The sequence below is a fragment of the Polyodon spathula genome, chromosome 10 (genome assembly GCF_017654505.1).
Source record: "Polyodon spathula isolate WHYD16114869_AA chromosome 10, ASM1765450v1, whole genome shotgun sequence".
Classification (NCBI taxonomy): Eukaryota; Metazoa; Chordata; class Actinopteri; order Acipenseriformes; family Polyodontidae; genus Polyodon; species Polyodon spathula.
In genome coordinates this window covers 27,208,191-27,222,281 of record NC_054543.1, presented here as the reverse complement: position 1 = coordinate 27,222,281, position 14,091 = coordinate 27,208,191, and positions in this window count along the sequence as shown.

The window sequence follows — 14,091 nt, the reverse complement described above, 5'->3', positions numbered from 1 at the left end:
CCTCCATTTCCTTGGAGTCCATTTAAATCCTGAGAAATTCCAGGCAGGAGATAGGTCCCAAGGTTTGCTTCTCTGATAGAGGACCTCCAAGTTTGGAAAATGTGGTTCTTAAAAAAAAAACTAAAAAAAAAAGAAACTAATAGAACGAGCAGGGGGCTAATCCTTAAAGTCCACTAATAGAAAGTCGTCTAATAGATGGAGCACGAATGGAAATTTTTAATTATTAAGTACAATCCAACACAATGTTTCAGATAGTGAATTGAAGATGTGAGGACTACTCCTGCAACCAAATGTGAGGTCGAACTGAGAAATAGAATTGTTGTTTCCATTGAACTCCAAATAGATGCCATTGGGAGGGATGAATGGGCATGACTTTGAATGCATCTGCGATATCAGCCTTCGAGAGGCCCCTTGACCTGCTGTTAAAAAATTGATAGCATCGTCGATTGTGGTATAGTGTAGAGAAAACTGATCAGGGGGAATTAGATTGTAATACTGGAAACAGAACCTGAATGGGGAGAGGACAGATTGATGATTAACCTTGCTTTCCTGAATATTTGCAAGTTGCGACCCCCAGTGGACTGATATGGAATGAGGGGATGGGGGGTTTCAGGGAATGGGCCGATCATGAACCCTTTAGAAGTTTCTTTCTTAAGCAAAATCAACAGAATCGGGATCGTTTAGTGCAGATCTTAGATTACTGCAAACGTAGAAAACAGTGGGAGGAGTTAAAATACCAGTGGATTGTTCAGACCTGAAATAATATAACTAACAAACTCTATCAGGGAGATCTGCGAGAGCCACTGCTACTGTACTAATGGGGGTGGACAGGAGGCTTAGTCATTTCTGCGCAGACGCAGTTCGGGCACGTCTGGGACAGACGCTTTTGCTGTGGCTATTGCTGCAGAAGCTGCAGATACTACAGATTTGAAGGAAGTTACATGGGGAATATGCACAAATGTTCTCATTAAAGTTATTGCATATTAGCCTCCTGCCAGAAAAGAGAACCTGTCGCCCTCATTTGTCATTAGATTGGGCTGGTTGAATGAGCAGAGAAGGATTATATGGACCCCGGGACTGGTGAGGTAAATTAACTGAAAACTGAGATTGGAAGGAACTGCTGCTTGGAACTTCAGGCGAGACGTGGGATTGCATTTGCTGGTTTACGGACTGGGCTGAAAGAGGGCAGGATTAGTTCTGTGAAAACTGGAGCTGCAAACCATACAAGTGAAGACCTTTAGGCCGGCGAATTGGCAACTGTAGCAGGGGGAGATCTGTGCTGACTCTGCTGGCGTGTTCACAGTGCTGCAGGAAGAGGGCGGCAGTTGTCCAACAACCGCCTGTGAGTCATGGCAGTGACACGGGGAGGTGGGAAAGTGGGTGTTTGGACTTTTCCCCTCTCTGAATAGCTGAGAGGCAAGTCTTGGGGAGATTGTTAGCCCTATAAGTTAATGCTCTGCTGTTTCCTCAGGTCTGCCCTTTTAGACGCGCCGAGAGTGCGGAAGCGCTGGTCCAGGACCGAGAACCAGTCGGGAGAGAAAAGAAACGGAATGTTTCACAGCGAGACAGTGAGGGCGGGGAACCCTTGGGCAGACCCCGGGAAAAAAATAACTAAGCAGGCTAGTTAGCCGGCAGTGTAGGTCGGTGATCCGGGTCGCACAGATAGCAGCGGCAGGGATATAGCTGTCAAGTGCAGCACCTTTTCTTTGTAGTTTTGTTACTGTTTTATTTTCCCTGTTTCTTTGTGCCTTCTGTTTTGAATTATTGTTTCGAAGCACCTGCAAGTGCGCCGGTATTGTGTACCATCGCTTGGTATTCCCGTGGTTCTGTTTACCATCGTTGGTAAGCAGACCATGGACCAACAGCGCCCTCTGCGGGCTAAAAGAAAAAGAGCACCCCAAAATAAAACTGGGCACCTGTGCGGTGTTGCCAAATCCACCTGTCTGTCTCCTGTGTCAGTGAATTACCCACCACCCTTCCACACGTGGTGTTAGAAGTGGGATTCACTGGCATTGCCCCAAGCAGTGCATCCACAGAAGGAGCAGACGAGCAATGGATGCTACACAGTTTGCTGCGATGATGGACCTCCTGCGCCAGACGCTCACCGCAGCAGTGCAGGGGGCGGCTAGACCCGCAGCTCCAGACCCCCAGTTACAACGCCCCACAAAAATGACGGCCGAGGATCGACCTGAAGCCTATTTGGAGGTGTTTGAGGCCATGGCGACCTCGGCCGGGTGGGATCCAGCACAGTGGGCTAGCTACCTGCTGCCTCAGCTCACAGGAGAGGCGCAAGCAGCGGCGAGAACGCTGTCCCCGGAGCGGATGATGGATTACCCCACGCTGAAAACCGTCATCCTTAATCGCGTGGGGGCCACACCGGAGGGGTATCGGAAGAAATTCCGAGAGGAGCAGTTTGCGGCAGGGGAGCACCCACGAGCCATTGCCCACCGCTTGAAGGATTACGCCCTGGGTTGGTTGAACCCGGACGGGAACACCAAAGCCAGGGTGGTGGAGATGATCGTGGTGGAGCGCTTCCTGGAGTGTCTAGCCCCGGGACCTCGGCTGTGGGTCCAGCGACAGGCACCAGATACGCTGGACCGGGCGGTCGAACTAGCCGAGCAGTACCAGGCAGCGGAGCCAACGCCTGCGAAACTGCCCGGGAGGAGTGTGGCTACTGGATTGTCCCCTCAACTGGCCCCGGAGAGGGCGAAGGGACTGGGGGGAAGGGGTAGTCCAGGATTTGGTCGGGGGGTGTCGGCGGGAGCTCCCGGCCCGGGAACTGGGGCAGGGTGGGGATACCCACGGGCTGCTGCAGTGTCGGACCGGGGTCTCGCGCGGACGCCTTATCGGCGAGCCCCTTTTATGGCTCCAGTGTTTCCCCCTTTTGCCAAAACTTCGGGGAGAGAAACCAGCCCACCGAGGTGTTGGACGTGCAGGGAGGTGGGCCACCTCGCCCGGGAATGCCCCGTGATGGAGTGTGACCTCAGCCGACCAGGTAGGCACGTTCAATTACCTCAGTCACTTCAGCACACAGGTTTTGTTATTCCTGTGACAGTGGATGGTACAAAAACCCAGGCTCTCCTGGATTCAGGGTGTGGTCAGTCTCTAGTACAGGAGAGCCTAATCTCACCGGGGCATAAACGTATATTGGGACGGGTGCATATTAAATGTATTCATGGGGATGTCCGCTCCTATCCCAAGATCAATGTGTGTATGACTATTGGCCAGCAGGTGACGCAGGTGCAGGTAGGATTATGTCCTCGATTGCCGGTACCAGTAGTTCTGGGACGGGACTGTGAGCAGTTTAAAGATTGGTTGGCTGCCCTGACAGCCCCGTCCTCTTTATTGGCTAAGAAAGAGGAAGTAATTGGAGAGATTTTTCCCTTTCGCGATCCAGAATGGTTTTGCCATAAATTTAAACCCCGTAAAACTAAACGGGAGCGCCGGATCGCTAAGAATGAGGGCTGGCAATGGAGGGAGTCGGAGAAGTTTCAGGTGGGGGCGGTTGGTGAAGAGTCCGGGGGGGAGGTCGCGGAGCCAGCGCAGGGGTCTGGCTCGGCTGCCTCTGCTCGGGACCGACCTGACCCCGAGTTGGAAGCCATGGGAGCTGATTTCTTAGCTCGCTCCCGTGACTTCCGACTCGAGCAAGGGCGTGACGACGTGCTGGGCAGGCTCTTTGACCAAGCAGCGGTGGTTAATGGTCGGGTGGTCGAGCCCAGACGCGCCGCCACGTACCCCCACTTTGAAATTGATCGAGACCTACTGTACCGTGTTGATAAATTACCCCAGACCGGTGAAGTGCATCATCAGTTGTTCATTCCTCAGCCCTTTAAGGAGGATTTGTTGCAGCTGGCTCACGCTATTCCCCTGTCTGGTCATTTGGGAAGGGATAAAACTAAAGCAAGGCTTGTGTCACGGTTCTTCTGGCTGGGGCTGGATGGCGATGTCAAGCGGTTTTGTGAGCGTTGTGGGGAATGTCAAAAGGCCAGCCCTAGAGCCGTTCCACGAGCCCCACTGGTGCCTTTGCCCCTAGTGGAAGCTCCGTTTGAGCGTATTGGGATGGACATCATTGGGCCATTAGAGAGGAGCGCGGCAGGATACCCCCACCTACTTGTCATTCTGGATTACGCTATGCGTTATCCAGAGGCTATTCCCCTCCGATCTATGTCCGCTAAGTCTGTTGCCAACGAGCTTGTAAAGGTTTTTTCCCGGGTGGGGATTCCCAAGGAGATACTAACCGATCAAGGCACCAATTTTATGTCCCGGCTAATCCGCGGAACATGTAAGCTTTTGGGAATTAAGACCATTAGGACCTCGGTGTTTCATCCTCAGACCGACGGTTTGGTGGAACGCTTTAATAAGACCCTTAAGAACATGTTGCGCAGGTTTATTCGTAGTGATGTGCGTTACTAGGACCAGCTGATTCCCCCCGTTCTCTTTGTGATCAGAGAGGTTCCCCAGGCTTCCACGGGATTTTCACCATTCGAGCTGTTGTATGGGCGGAGACCCCAGGGCGTGCTCAACCTGGTCAGAGAGATGTGGGAGGAGCAGCAGGACAATTCGACCAATACCGTCCGGTATGTGTTGGACCTGCGCAAACGTCTTGAGTCTGTTGGGAAATGGGCGCATGACAATTTGCAGCAGGCACAGCACAGACAGGAGACACAATATAACCGAGGAGCCCGGTTGCGCACATTTCAGCCGGGGGATAAGGTACTTCTCTTATTACCCAGTTCTGAGTCGAAACTCTTGGCTAAGTGGCAAGGACCCTTTGAGGTTACACGCCAGGTTGGGAAGGTGGACTATGAGATCTGCCAGCCGGAGCGACAGAGAGAGAAACATATTTATCATATCAACCTCTTAAAGCCTTGGTTGCAACCAGAGGCGTTGTTAGTGGCGCATGCAGATGACGTCACGGACCTGGGACCTGATCTTTCTGTGTTGGCAAGAAAAGGATCGGTACAGATTGCTGAGAATCTGACACCAACGCAGAAATGTCAGGCTCACGGTCTGGTGGCGGAGTTTCCTGACGTGTTCTCTTCCGTCCCGGGGCAGACTCGAGTAGCCCATCATCACATTGATATTGAGCCGGGGGCGCTAGTTCGCCAGAGGCCGTACCGTATACCTGAGCGTAAAAGACAGGTAATAAAAGCAGAAATTGACGAAATGCTGAGACTGGGGGTAATAGAAGAGTCCCAAAGTGACTGGAACAGTCCGATCGTTTTAGTCGATAAGCCAGACGGGTCAACTCGATTTTGCATTGATTTCAGACGAATCAATGAGAAATCGAAGTTTGACGCTTATCCGATGCCCCGGGTAGATGAGTTGCTGGAGCGTCTAGGCACAGCTCATTTTATGACGACACTGGATTTAACGAAGGGGTACTGGCAGATACCCCTGACCCCGGAATCTAGAGAGAGGACGGCGTTTTCGACTCCCTTCGGGTTGTACCAATTTAGGACCATGCCCTTTGGGTTGCACGGAGCACCCGCCACTTTCCAGCGGATGATGGATCGCATCTTGCGGCCCCATCAGCAGTACGCCGCTGCTTACATAGATGACGTGGTTATCCACAGTGAGGATTGGCCGAGTCATCTGTGTAAGGTAGCGGCGGTGCTGCAATCCTTGCGGGAGGCGGGGCTCACTGCTAACCCAAAGAAGTGTGCCATTGGGAAGAGTGAGTCGGAGTATTTGGGGTATCGAGTAGGGGGCGGCCAGATCAGACCGCTGGTTGCTAAGGTGAAAGCCTTGGCTGACTGGCCAGTTCCTACAACCAAAACCCAGGTGCGCTCTTTCTTGGGACTAGCGGGCTATTATAGAAAGTTCATCCCGAGCTTCACTACGCTCGCTGCTCCCTTGACAGACCTCACCCGGAAGGCTGCCCCAAATACGGTTCAGTGGACGGAGTCATGCCAGAGGGCTTTTCTCGCCTTGAAGCGGAGGCTGTGTAGTAAGCCAGTGCTATGCAGCCCGGATTTTGGTAAGAGGTTCACCCTGCAGACGGATGCGTCAGAGACAGGTCTCGGGGCAGTGTTGTCTCAGGAGGTTCGGGGAAGCGAGCACCCAGTCCTGTACATCAGCAGGAAGCTCCTTCCCCGCGAGAAAAATTATAGCACCATCGAGAAGGAGTGTCTCGCAGTAAAATGGGCAGTCGAGTCACTCCGGTACTACCTCCTGGGGCGACACTTCACCCTGGTTACAGATCATGCCCCCTTAGCATGGCTTCACCGGATGAAAGATAGCAACGCCAGAATCACACGGTGGTACTTGGCCTTGCAGCCCTATGCCTTCAGGGTAGTCCACTGAGCAGGAAAGCTGCATCAAAATGCAGACTTTTTCTCTCGGGAAGGCACGGGGGTGTAGGATTTTCAAATGAACCGGTGGTGTCATTCTGAGGGGAAGGATATGTAGCAGGGGGAGATCTGTGCTGACTCTGCTGGCGTGTTCACAGTGCTGCAGGAAGAGGGCGGCAGTTGTCCAACAACCGCCTGTGAGTCATGGCAGTGACACGGGGAGGTGGGAAAGTGGGTGTTTGGACTTTTCCCCTCTCTGAATAGCTGAGAGGCAAGTCTTGGGGAGATTGTTAGCCCTATAAGTTAACGCTCTACTGTTTCCTCAGGTCTGACTTATAGACGCACCTAGAGTGCGGAAGCGCTGGTCCAGGACCGAGAACCAGTCGGGAGAGAAAAGGAAACGAAATGTTTCACAGCGAGACAGTGAGGGCGGGGAACCCTTGGGCAGACCCCGGGAAAAAAATAACTAAGCAGGCTAGTTAGCCGGCAGTGTAGGTCGGTGATCCGGGTCGCACAGATAGCAGCGGCAGGGATATAGCTGTCAAGTGCAGCACCTTTTCTTTGTAGTTTTGTTACTGTTTTATTTTCCCTGTTTCTTTGTGCCTTCTGTTTTGAATTATTGTTTCAAAGCACTTGCAGGTGCGCCGGTATTGTGTACCATCGCTTGGTATTCTCGTGGTTCTGTTTACCATCGTTGGTAAGCAGACCATGCACCAACATAGCCCTCTGCGGGCTAAAAGAAAAAGAGCACCCCAAAATAAAACTGAGCACCTGTGCAGTGTTGACAAATCCATCTGTCTGTCTCCTGTGTCAGTGAATAACCCACCACCCTTCCACAGCGACAAAACAGCTCATTATCTAAAATGCCCCAGTTAACCCTGATATTAAATTGCTCCAGAATTGCAGCAGCCTTGCCTGAAAAGGATTTATGGTAGTTGTAAAAAGCTGACCCTCCGTATCTCATAGACATGTCGGTTACAAGACTAAGATAGACGTCCAGCTCCTGACGATACAGACTGAATGCAGTAAAAAAAACTCTGCCAAAGTAAGTTTTTTGAACAAAGAAGGGTCTTTGGATTTCAAAACGATGGACACTTCCCCGCAGTCTAACGTTCTGTTGTCATGAACTTCGAGGGAACATATAAGCAAAAGGACTAGATTTGTGTCCCTACCTTCTTGGATTTGAGTACGGAGTTTGCTGGATACCAGGGCTGGTCTGGGTAGCAGGGAAGCTGGGTTGTGGGAATCAGAGTTGGCTATTGCTGTGGAAAGATTAAAGGGCCGGAACTGAGTGGGCTTGAACAGGGAGCTGTGGCTGAAAGCGGAGATGGAGTGGCGAGGAAAGCCGATGTAGATGGATTGAAAGGTATAGGATGGTGTTCAAGGTGGGAGATTGGAGATTGAAGCTTGCATTGTTTGCAGGGCTTGAAGAATGTCTGCGTTAGAGACAGAGCTGGCAAGCGTGGGGGACTTAAGGCTGACGCTGTGGGAATCGGACCCAGACTGGGCGGCTTGAATGGTGGAGGCCTCATCCAAAGGAAGACAGGACCGGAGACTTGGAGGTTGATGCCTCAGATTGATTTAGCAAGGAGATGAGGTCCTCACAGGTAGCACCAGCGGTGTAAGAAATATTCCTGGAGTACAATGTATTGAGAAGCCGAGAAATTTCCCATGACTGGTATTTCTTTTTTTTAACTGGAGCAGCGCATTGAAGACGGATCCGAGATGTTCTCTTGCGGCTAGGTCAAACAGGAGTAGCAGGACTCTCGGGATTGAGGAATTGAATCCATAGTGCCAGGTAAGCATGCCAAACAAAGAAATGACAGAGGTTTGTTGGCAGATAGACCTATTTAACTGGTCAAACTGGTAAAGTATGAGATTAATGGGTGGTGTCTCCTTTCGGAAAGTTTCCAATTCTGCAATTTTGAATACTGACTTTGGAAACTGTTTTAATTATGGAAACTGGCGGTGTTGTGTTCTGTTTTTTTTTTTTTTTTTTTTTTTTTTTTTATTTTATCTTTTGCTAATTTGCATTGCCTATTACGTTTTAGGCAATTCTGTACATGGACAACGTTTTGATTTCATTTTGCGGTTGGGGAATTTTACATACTGCTACACTATGTACCAGATTTAAGTGTGTACTGTATTACAGTCCATACGTCATTTCTTTTGGCAAGTGATATTTTTCTGAATTAAAATGCTTCTGTTGAAAATATAGTAGGCTGCTGTATCAACAAAACCAATTACACTACATGTAAATTGAAACCTACTTATTTTAAAACACAGTCCTTTCAGCTACATATGTTTGAAATTGTATCTTTTTTGTGTTCCCTGAAAAAACTGACAAGTTTTTCTCTTTTACTGCTGTTATTCCCCCAACTCGTGCGCTAACAAATTTAAATGGAGATGTTTACATGCACAAGTCATGACAGTTTTCCTCACAACCTGTTTCTGTACTTTTCAGGAAATGAGTTGCTATGCAGTTCTGATTTAGGAAAATAAATCATCCATACCAATGCAGATTACTCAATTCATAGCCATTTAGGGGAGGGGATATTGAAATGCCCGTGTCTGCTTGCTAACTATGAAAAGAACGACTCTGAATATCGTGAGGAGAGCTTCATGCGTTGCCATGAAGATTAAAACATTTAACAAGAGAAATTAATCCACACGTTGTCTCGCACATTCTGAATTATGCTGCGCATTAGCTACTTGTTTGTGTCATTACCTTTCCAACACACACATACATATATACAAATTATATAAAATATAATTTCTAAGAATTTAAATTTATGTGTGTGTGTGTGTGTGTGTGTGTGTGTGTGTGTGTGTGTTTGTAAAAACATCTAAAAGTTACATTTCATGAACACTAGAACTACCATACTAAGTTACATTTCATGAAACTAGAACTACCATAAATGTTTTTTATATTGAATATAATATATATATATATATATATATATATCTATATATATATATATATATATATATATATATATATATATATAGACACACACACACACAAGCCTTTTGTTATCTCTACTGGACCTGTCAGCCATCAATTCCTTCGTTTTGTACAAGGTAGGAGAGATTTAATCTTGAAGCTAGCTACAGTGCTTCAGCAGAGACATTTCAATCAGAAAACTGCAAAGCTGTAGGCTGCAGCAGCTCAGCCTGGATTCTGTGCTGCGAGTCACATACATGCAAGATAAATCATATGTACTTTCATTTTAGATTAAAAACTACTTTTGTTTTTACAGTTTTGTATGTGCATATACCTGTTTACACACCAGTTTCTTTTGAAATGTTTATTTTATTAGTTTTCTTAAGTAGTGCTTCATATGTGGTGAGCAAGTTAGAAAATAAACCCTTTTGTGATTAATTGTTTATTTAAATACGCGTTTCGGCTGTGCAGATGTTTGATATGATGTGCTTGATTAAAATTTTTGAGTTGTAGCTGATAGTTTGTCTTTCTTTTTAATATTGATGGTGTTTAAAGTGTACTGGCGGTTGTAGGTATAAGTATAACCAAGGTGCTTCTAGTGTTGAAGTAGTTCATATGTGTGTGTGTGTGTGTGTATGTGTATTGGGGGGGGGGGGGGGCACTGCCAAAAGGACGTCCTTTTGCTGTTTCACGATGTATTCGCGTAACAACTTCACACAGTCATGACTGTAGAGTCGATTATCAAGTGCATGTAAACCAACTCAATGAAAGAAATGAAAACAAAACTAACGAGACCATCTTCAAATAGTTAAACATTCGAGGCAGATTGCTGTAAATATCCTACCTTGATCCTGCTGAATAAAATCTTCCATGAACGACCTACCATCATCATGATCCATCTCTTGTGATATGTCAGATAAGAACAAAATAACAAAAAGAAAACGGCAAATGTGCCAAAGAAAAGAGAAATACATGCTACAATATATTTCTCCTTGTACAGTTCCTCAAACCCAAGTCATAGTTTTTGTTTTGGTATATAATGTGTGTGTGTGTGTGTGTGTGTGTGTGTAGGGCAGGGGTTGTTTGGGTGGTAGGGTGGTAGGAGGCAGGTTACAATGTGCTCACCTACATACACGTCAAAGCAGGTGAAATAATTAGACATGCGTCACACTCGTTTAACCGTCACAAAAGTCAAAATGTTATAGGGTCGGATATGTGAGTGCTGACTCTATTGAAATATCTAGCACCTTGTAGACAATACTAGCATAGCATCGTGGGTTTTGAATTAGCATTTTTTAGAGTTTTGCAAAATAATTGCTGCAATAAATAATTGTAGACATCTATTTCTTGTAAATTTATTCCTCATCCACAAAAGCAAAACTTTTGCTACAAAAGTTTCCTAAAATCCTTTGTTTTCAAGAAATTTCTAGAAATTATACATTTCCATTGGGATATGTAAACTTTTGACTACAAATGTATATTTGATGATGTCTCTTGTTTCTATTATATTGTTTCGTTACACTGTGGTTTGTGCACTATAAAACTGCTGGGATTTTTAATTCTTAATTAATGTAGTTTATATATTAATGGAGTGCAAATGCAACAACAATTCCTTCCATTTGAAACCACACGTTTCACAATTACATGATGTGTGATTAGTCAGTGTGAGGCAAGAGTGTATTAAATGGAATGTCCAGACAGTAATTTATGTGTACAGAAATAAAATAATTTATTTTTATTTTCTATACACAACAACAAAAAAAATTAAATAACAAAAAGAAAACAAAACGGCGTGAGGGAGGGAGGGAGTGCAGGGGTAAAAATCCAAAACAGATCGTGAGAACTCTTCCTTAATTGTCTTCGTGGCATACCGGACATAAACAAAACAAAGACAAAATAAATATTAGTTCAGATTTTCAAAAATCCCGCTGCTCCAAACTAGTCTCTCCCTCCACCCGTTACTCCGCCTATTTTACCTTCGGACCAACCCCGAACACAGTAGTACATTCCCTTTAGTATGTAATGTCCCGCCTCTGTAGTCAGTGGAACACCAATCCCCAACCGGCAAGTGTCTTTATCCTTCACTTGACTCCAGTGGCTGGAATTTACATACTCGTACTTCCGCCCCTCACCAAGGTGCTGCCCCTCAAAAAGATTTTTGCCATGGTCAGGAGATCTTGGTAAGGGAAGTCCCAAGTTGGTTTGATGCCATCTACTGTCGAGAGGCTGAATCACAGATCGAAACCCCTTTGGCTTATCACAGTCAGCTACCAATTTCGACTGCCACTTTTCAATTGGACCAGTCAACTATTCAGCTCTACCCCTACTTTGCTACAGGCCATAGTTTTTCTATAAAACAAATGTGTGTGGGTATTCTATCTTTTTGCTTGTTTGGACGAATTCCTGCCCTGCACCTTTTTGACTAATGGATGTGTGTATAAACACTTGATATAAAACAAATGTTGTCATTTTTGCTATAACAAAATGCCAATTGGATTTTCATGAGAAAATGTTACTTAAAAAAATAGAGATTTTATCAGGAGAATGTGTGATGTCCTGCACATTTTTTTTGTGGAGCTGAAAGAACAGCTCTGTTGCCAGTAATGTGCTAGTCCAAGCCCAATGTGCAGGAGCAGCTGCTCATGTTTGTTAGCTGCATATCCCAGCTCTAGATTTGTTGTTCTTCTATGAAGAAATGATCAGAGCTCAGGCTGTACCCAACAGGAGGCCGAAGTCTTACGAATTATGTATAAGCTTACTGCATCATTAATGTTTTTTTGTTGTTTTTTTTTTTTGTCATAAATGTCTGTTTCTGTAACAGTCTCACACTTTCCAGCTCTAACATAAAGCATGTGTTAGACTTCATAAGACAATTAGTGAAAAAACAGAGGCCTGTGTTTTTTGTGAGTTAAAATTAATCGTGAGTTAAATAAATAAATACCTGTCATTTTGTCACACGCTAGGAGATTGTAGGTACATTAAAACACCAAGTTTTAAAATCTTTTTTCTGTAGAATAATACATTTTTTGATGGTGTCTACAGCAGTATTCTAGAGACACCCACTTTATTGTCAAGGTGCATGAGCAAAAAACAAGTAACATGTATAAATCCTATGTTCTTCCTCGTTTAACTTTTACAACACTGCAGACCTGCATACAGGTCTAGAAAAAATAACAACTCAAAACAACAGACCATTTAACTAATCTAATAGTGTACTGCAGTGTAGATTGCAGTTAGATAAGCAGTTCTCTAGAACAAAGATCCTCCACTCCAGTTCCTGAGGGCTCTAAACTGTATTGCTTTTTGCTTGGGCCTAACCTGAATCTGCTTTTCTCTCCAGTTCAGACCATAAAAGATGATACAGTTGGAGACCTGGTGTCTGTATTAGTTATAATACAAGTGATGCTATTTTTAAGACTCCACAGTTAAAACAGAAACAAGAACCATGTACAGTGCCTATAGAAAGTCTACACCCCCTTGAATTTTTTTTCACATTTTGTTGTGTCAGTGCCTTAGAGTTTCATGCATTTAAATGAGTTTTTTTCCACTAATCTACACACCATACTCCACACTGTTAAGGGGAAAAAAGTTTTTATTGAGAAAGAAAACTATACATTAAAAATATTGAAGGATCATAATTGGATATGTCTCCACCCCCTGAGTTAATACTTAATGGAAGCACCTTTGGCAGCAATTACAGCTGTGAGTCTGTTAGATAGGTTACCAACTTTGCACACCTAGATTTGGCAATATTTGACCATTCTTCTTCACAAAACTGTTCAAGCTCTGTCAAGTTCCTTGGGGAGCGTTGATGGACAGCAATCTTCAAGTCATGCCACAAATTTTCGATTGGATTTAGGTCGGGGCTCTAACTGGGCCACTCAAGGACATTTACCTTTTTGTTCCTTAGCCACTCCAGTGTAGCTTTGGCTGTGTGCTTTGGGTCGTTGTCATGCTGAAATGAGAACTTCCATCCCAGTTTCAGCTTTCTTTCAGAAAGCAGCAGGTTTTCCTCAAGGACTTCTCTGTACTTTGCTCTATTCATTTTCCCTTCTATCCTGACAAGTGCCCCAGCCTGTGCCGATGAGAAACATCCCCATAACATGATGCTGCCGCCACCATACTCCACAGTAGGGATGGTGTTCTTTGGGTGATGCGTTGTCTTGGGTTTGCACCAAACATAACTCTTTGCATTTTAGTTTCGTCAGACCACAAAACTTTTTGCCACGTGGCTACAAAATCTCCTGAGTGTTTTTTGCATACTTCAAACAGGATTCAAGTGTGCTTTCTTGAGTAGTGGCTTTCTTCTTGCACCCTACTATACAGGCCAGATTTGTTGAGTGCTTGGGATATTGTTGTCACATGCACTCTTTGACCAATCTTGGCCATAAAAGCCTGTAGCTTTTGTAGAGTTGTCATTGGCCTCTTGCTAGCCTCTCTGATCAGTCTCCTTCTCGCTTGGTCATGGGATGGCCTGATTTAGGCAGGGTCTACACCTTCCACTTCTTAATAATCATCTTGACCATGCTCCAAGGGTTGTTCAAGGCTTTTGATATTTTTTTATATCTATCCCCTGATCTGTGCCTTTCAACAACTTTGCCCCAGACTTCTTTTGAAAGCGCCTTGGTGGTCATGGTTGAGTCTTGGCTTTGAAATGCATTACCCAGCAGAGGGACCCTACAGGAACTGCTGAATTTATCCTGAAATCATGTGAATCACTACAATTTAACACAGGCGGAGGCCACTTAACATTGTGTGAGATGTTGAAGGTGATTGGTTACACTTGAGCTAATTTAGGGGTGTGTGTGTAGCACTGTTGCTACATATGTGGGTGCAAGTTTCACCCACCTGTCC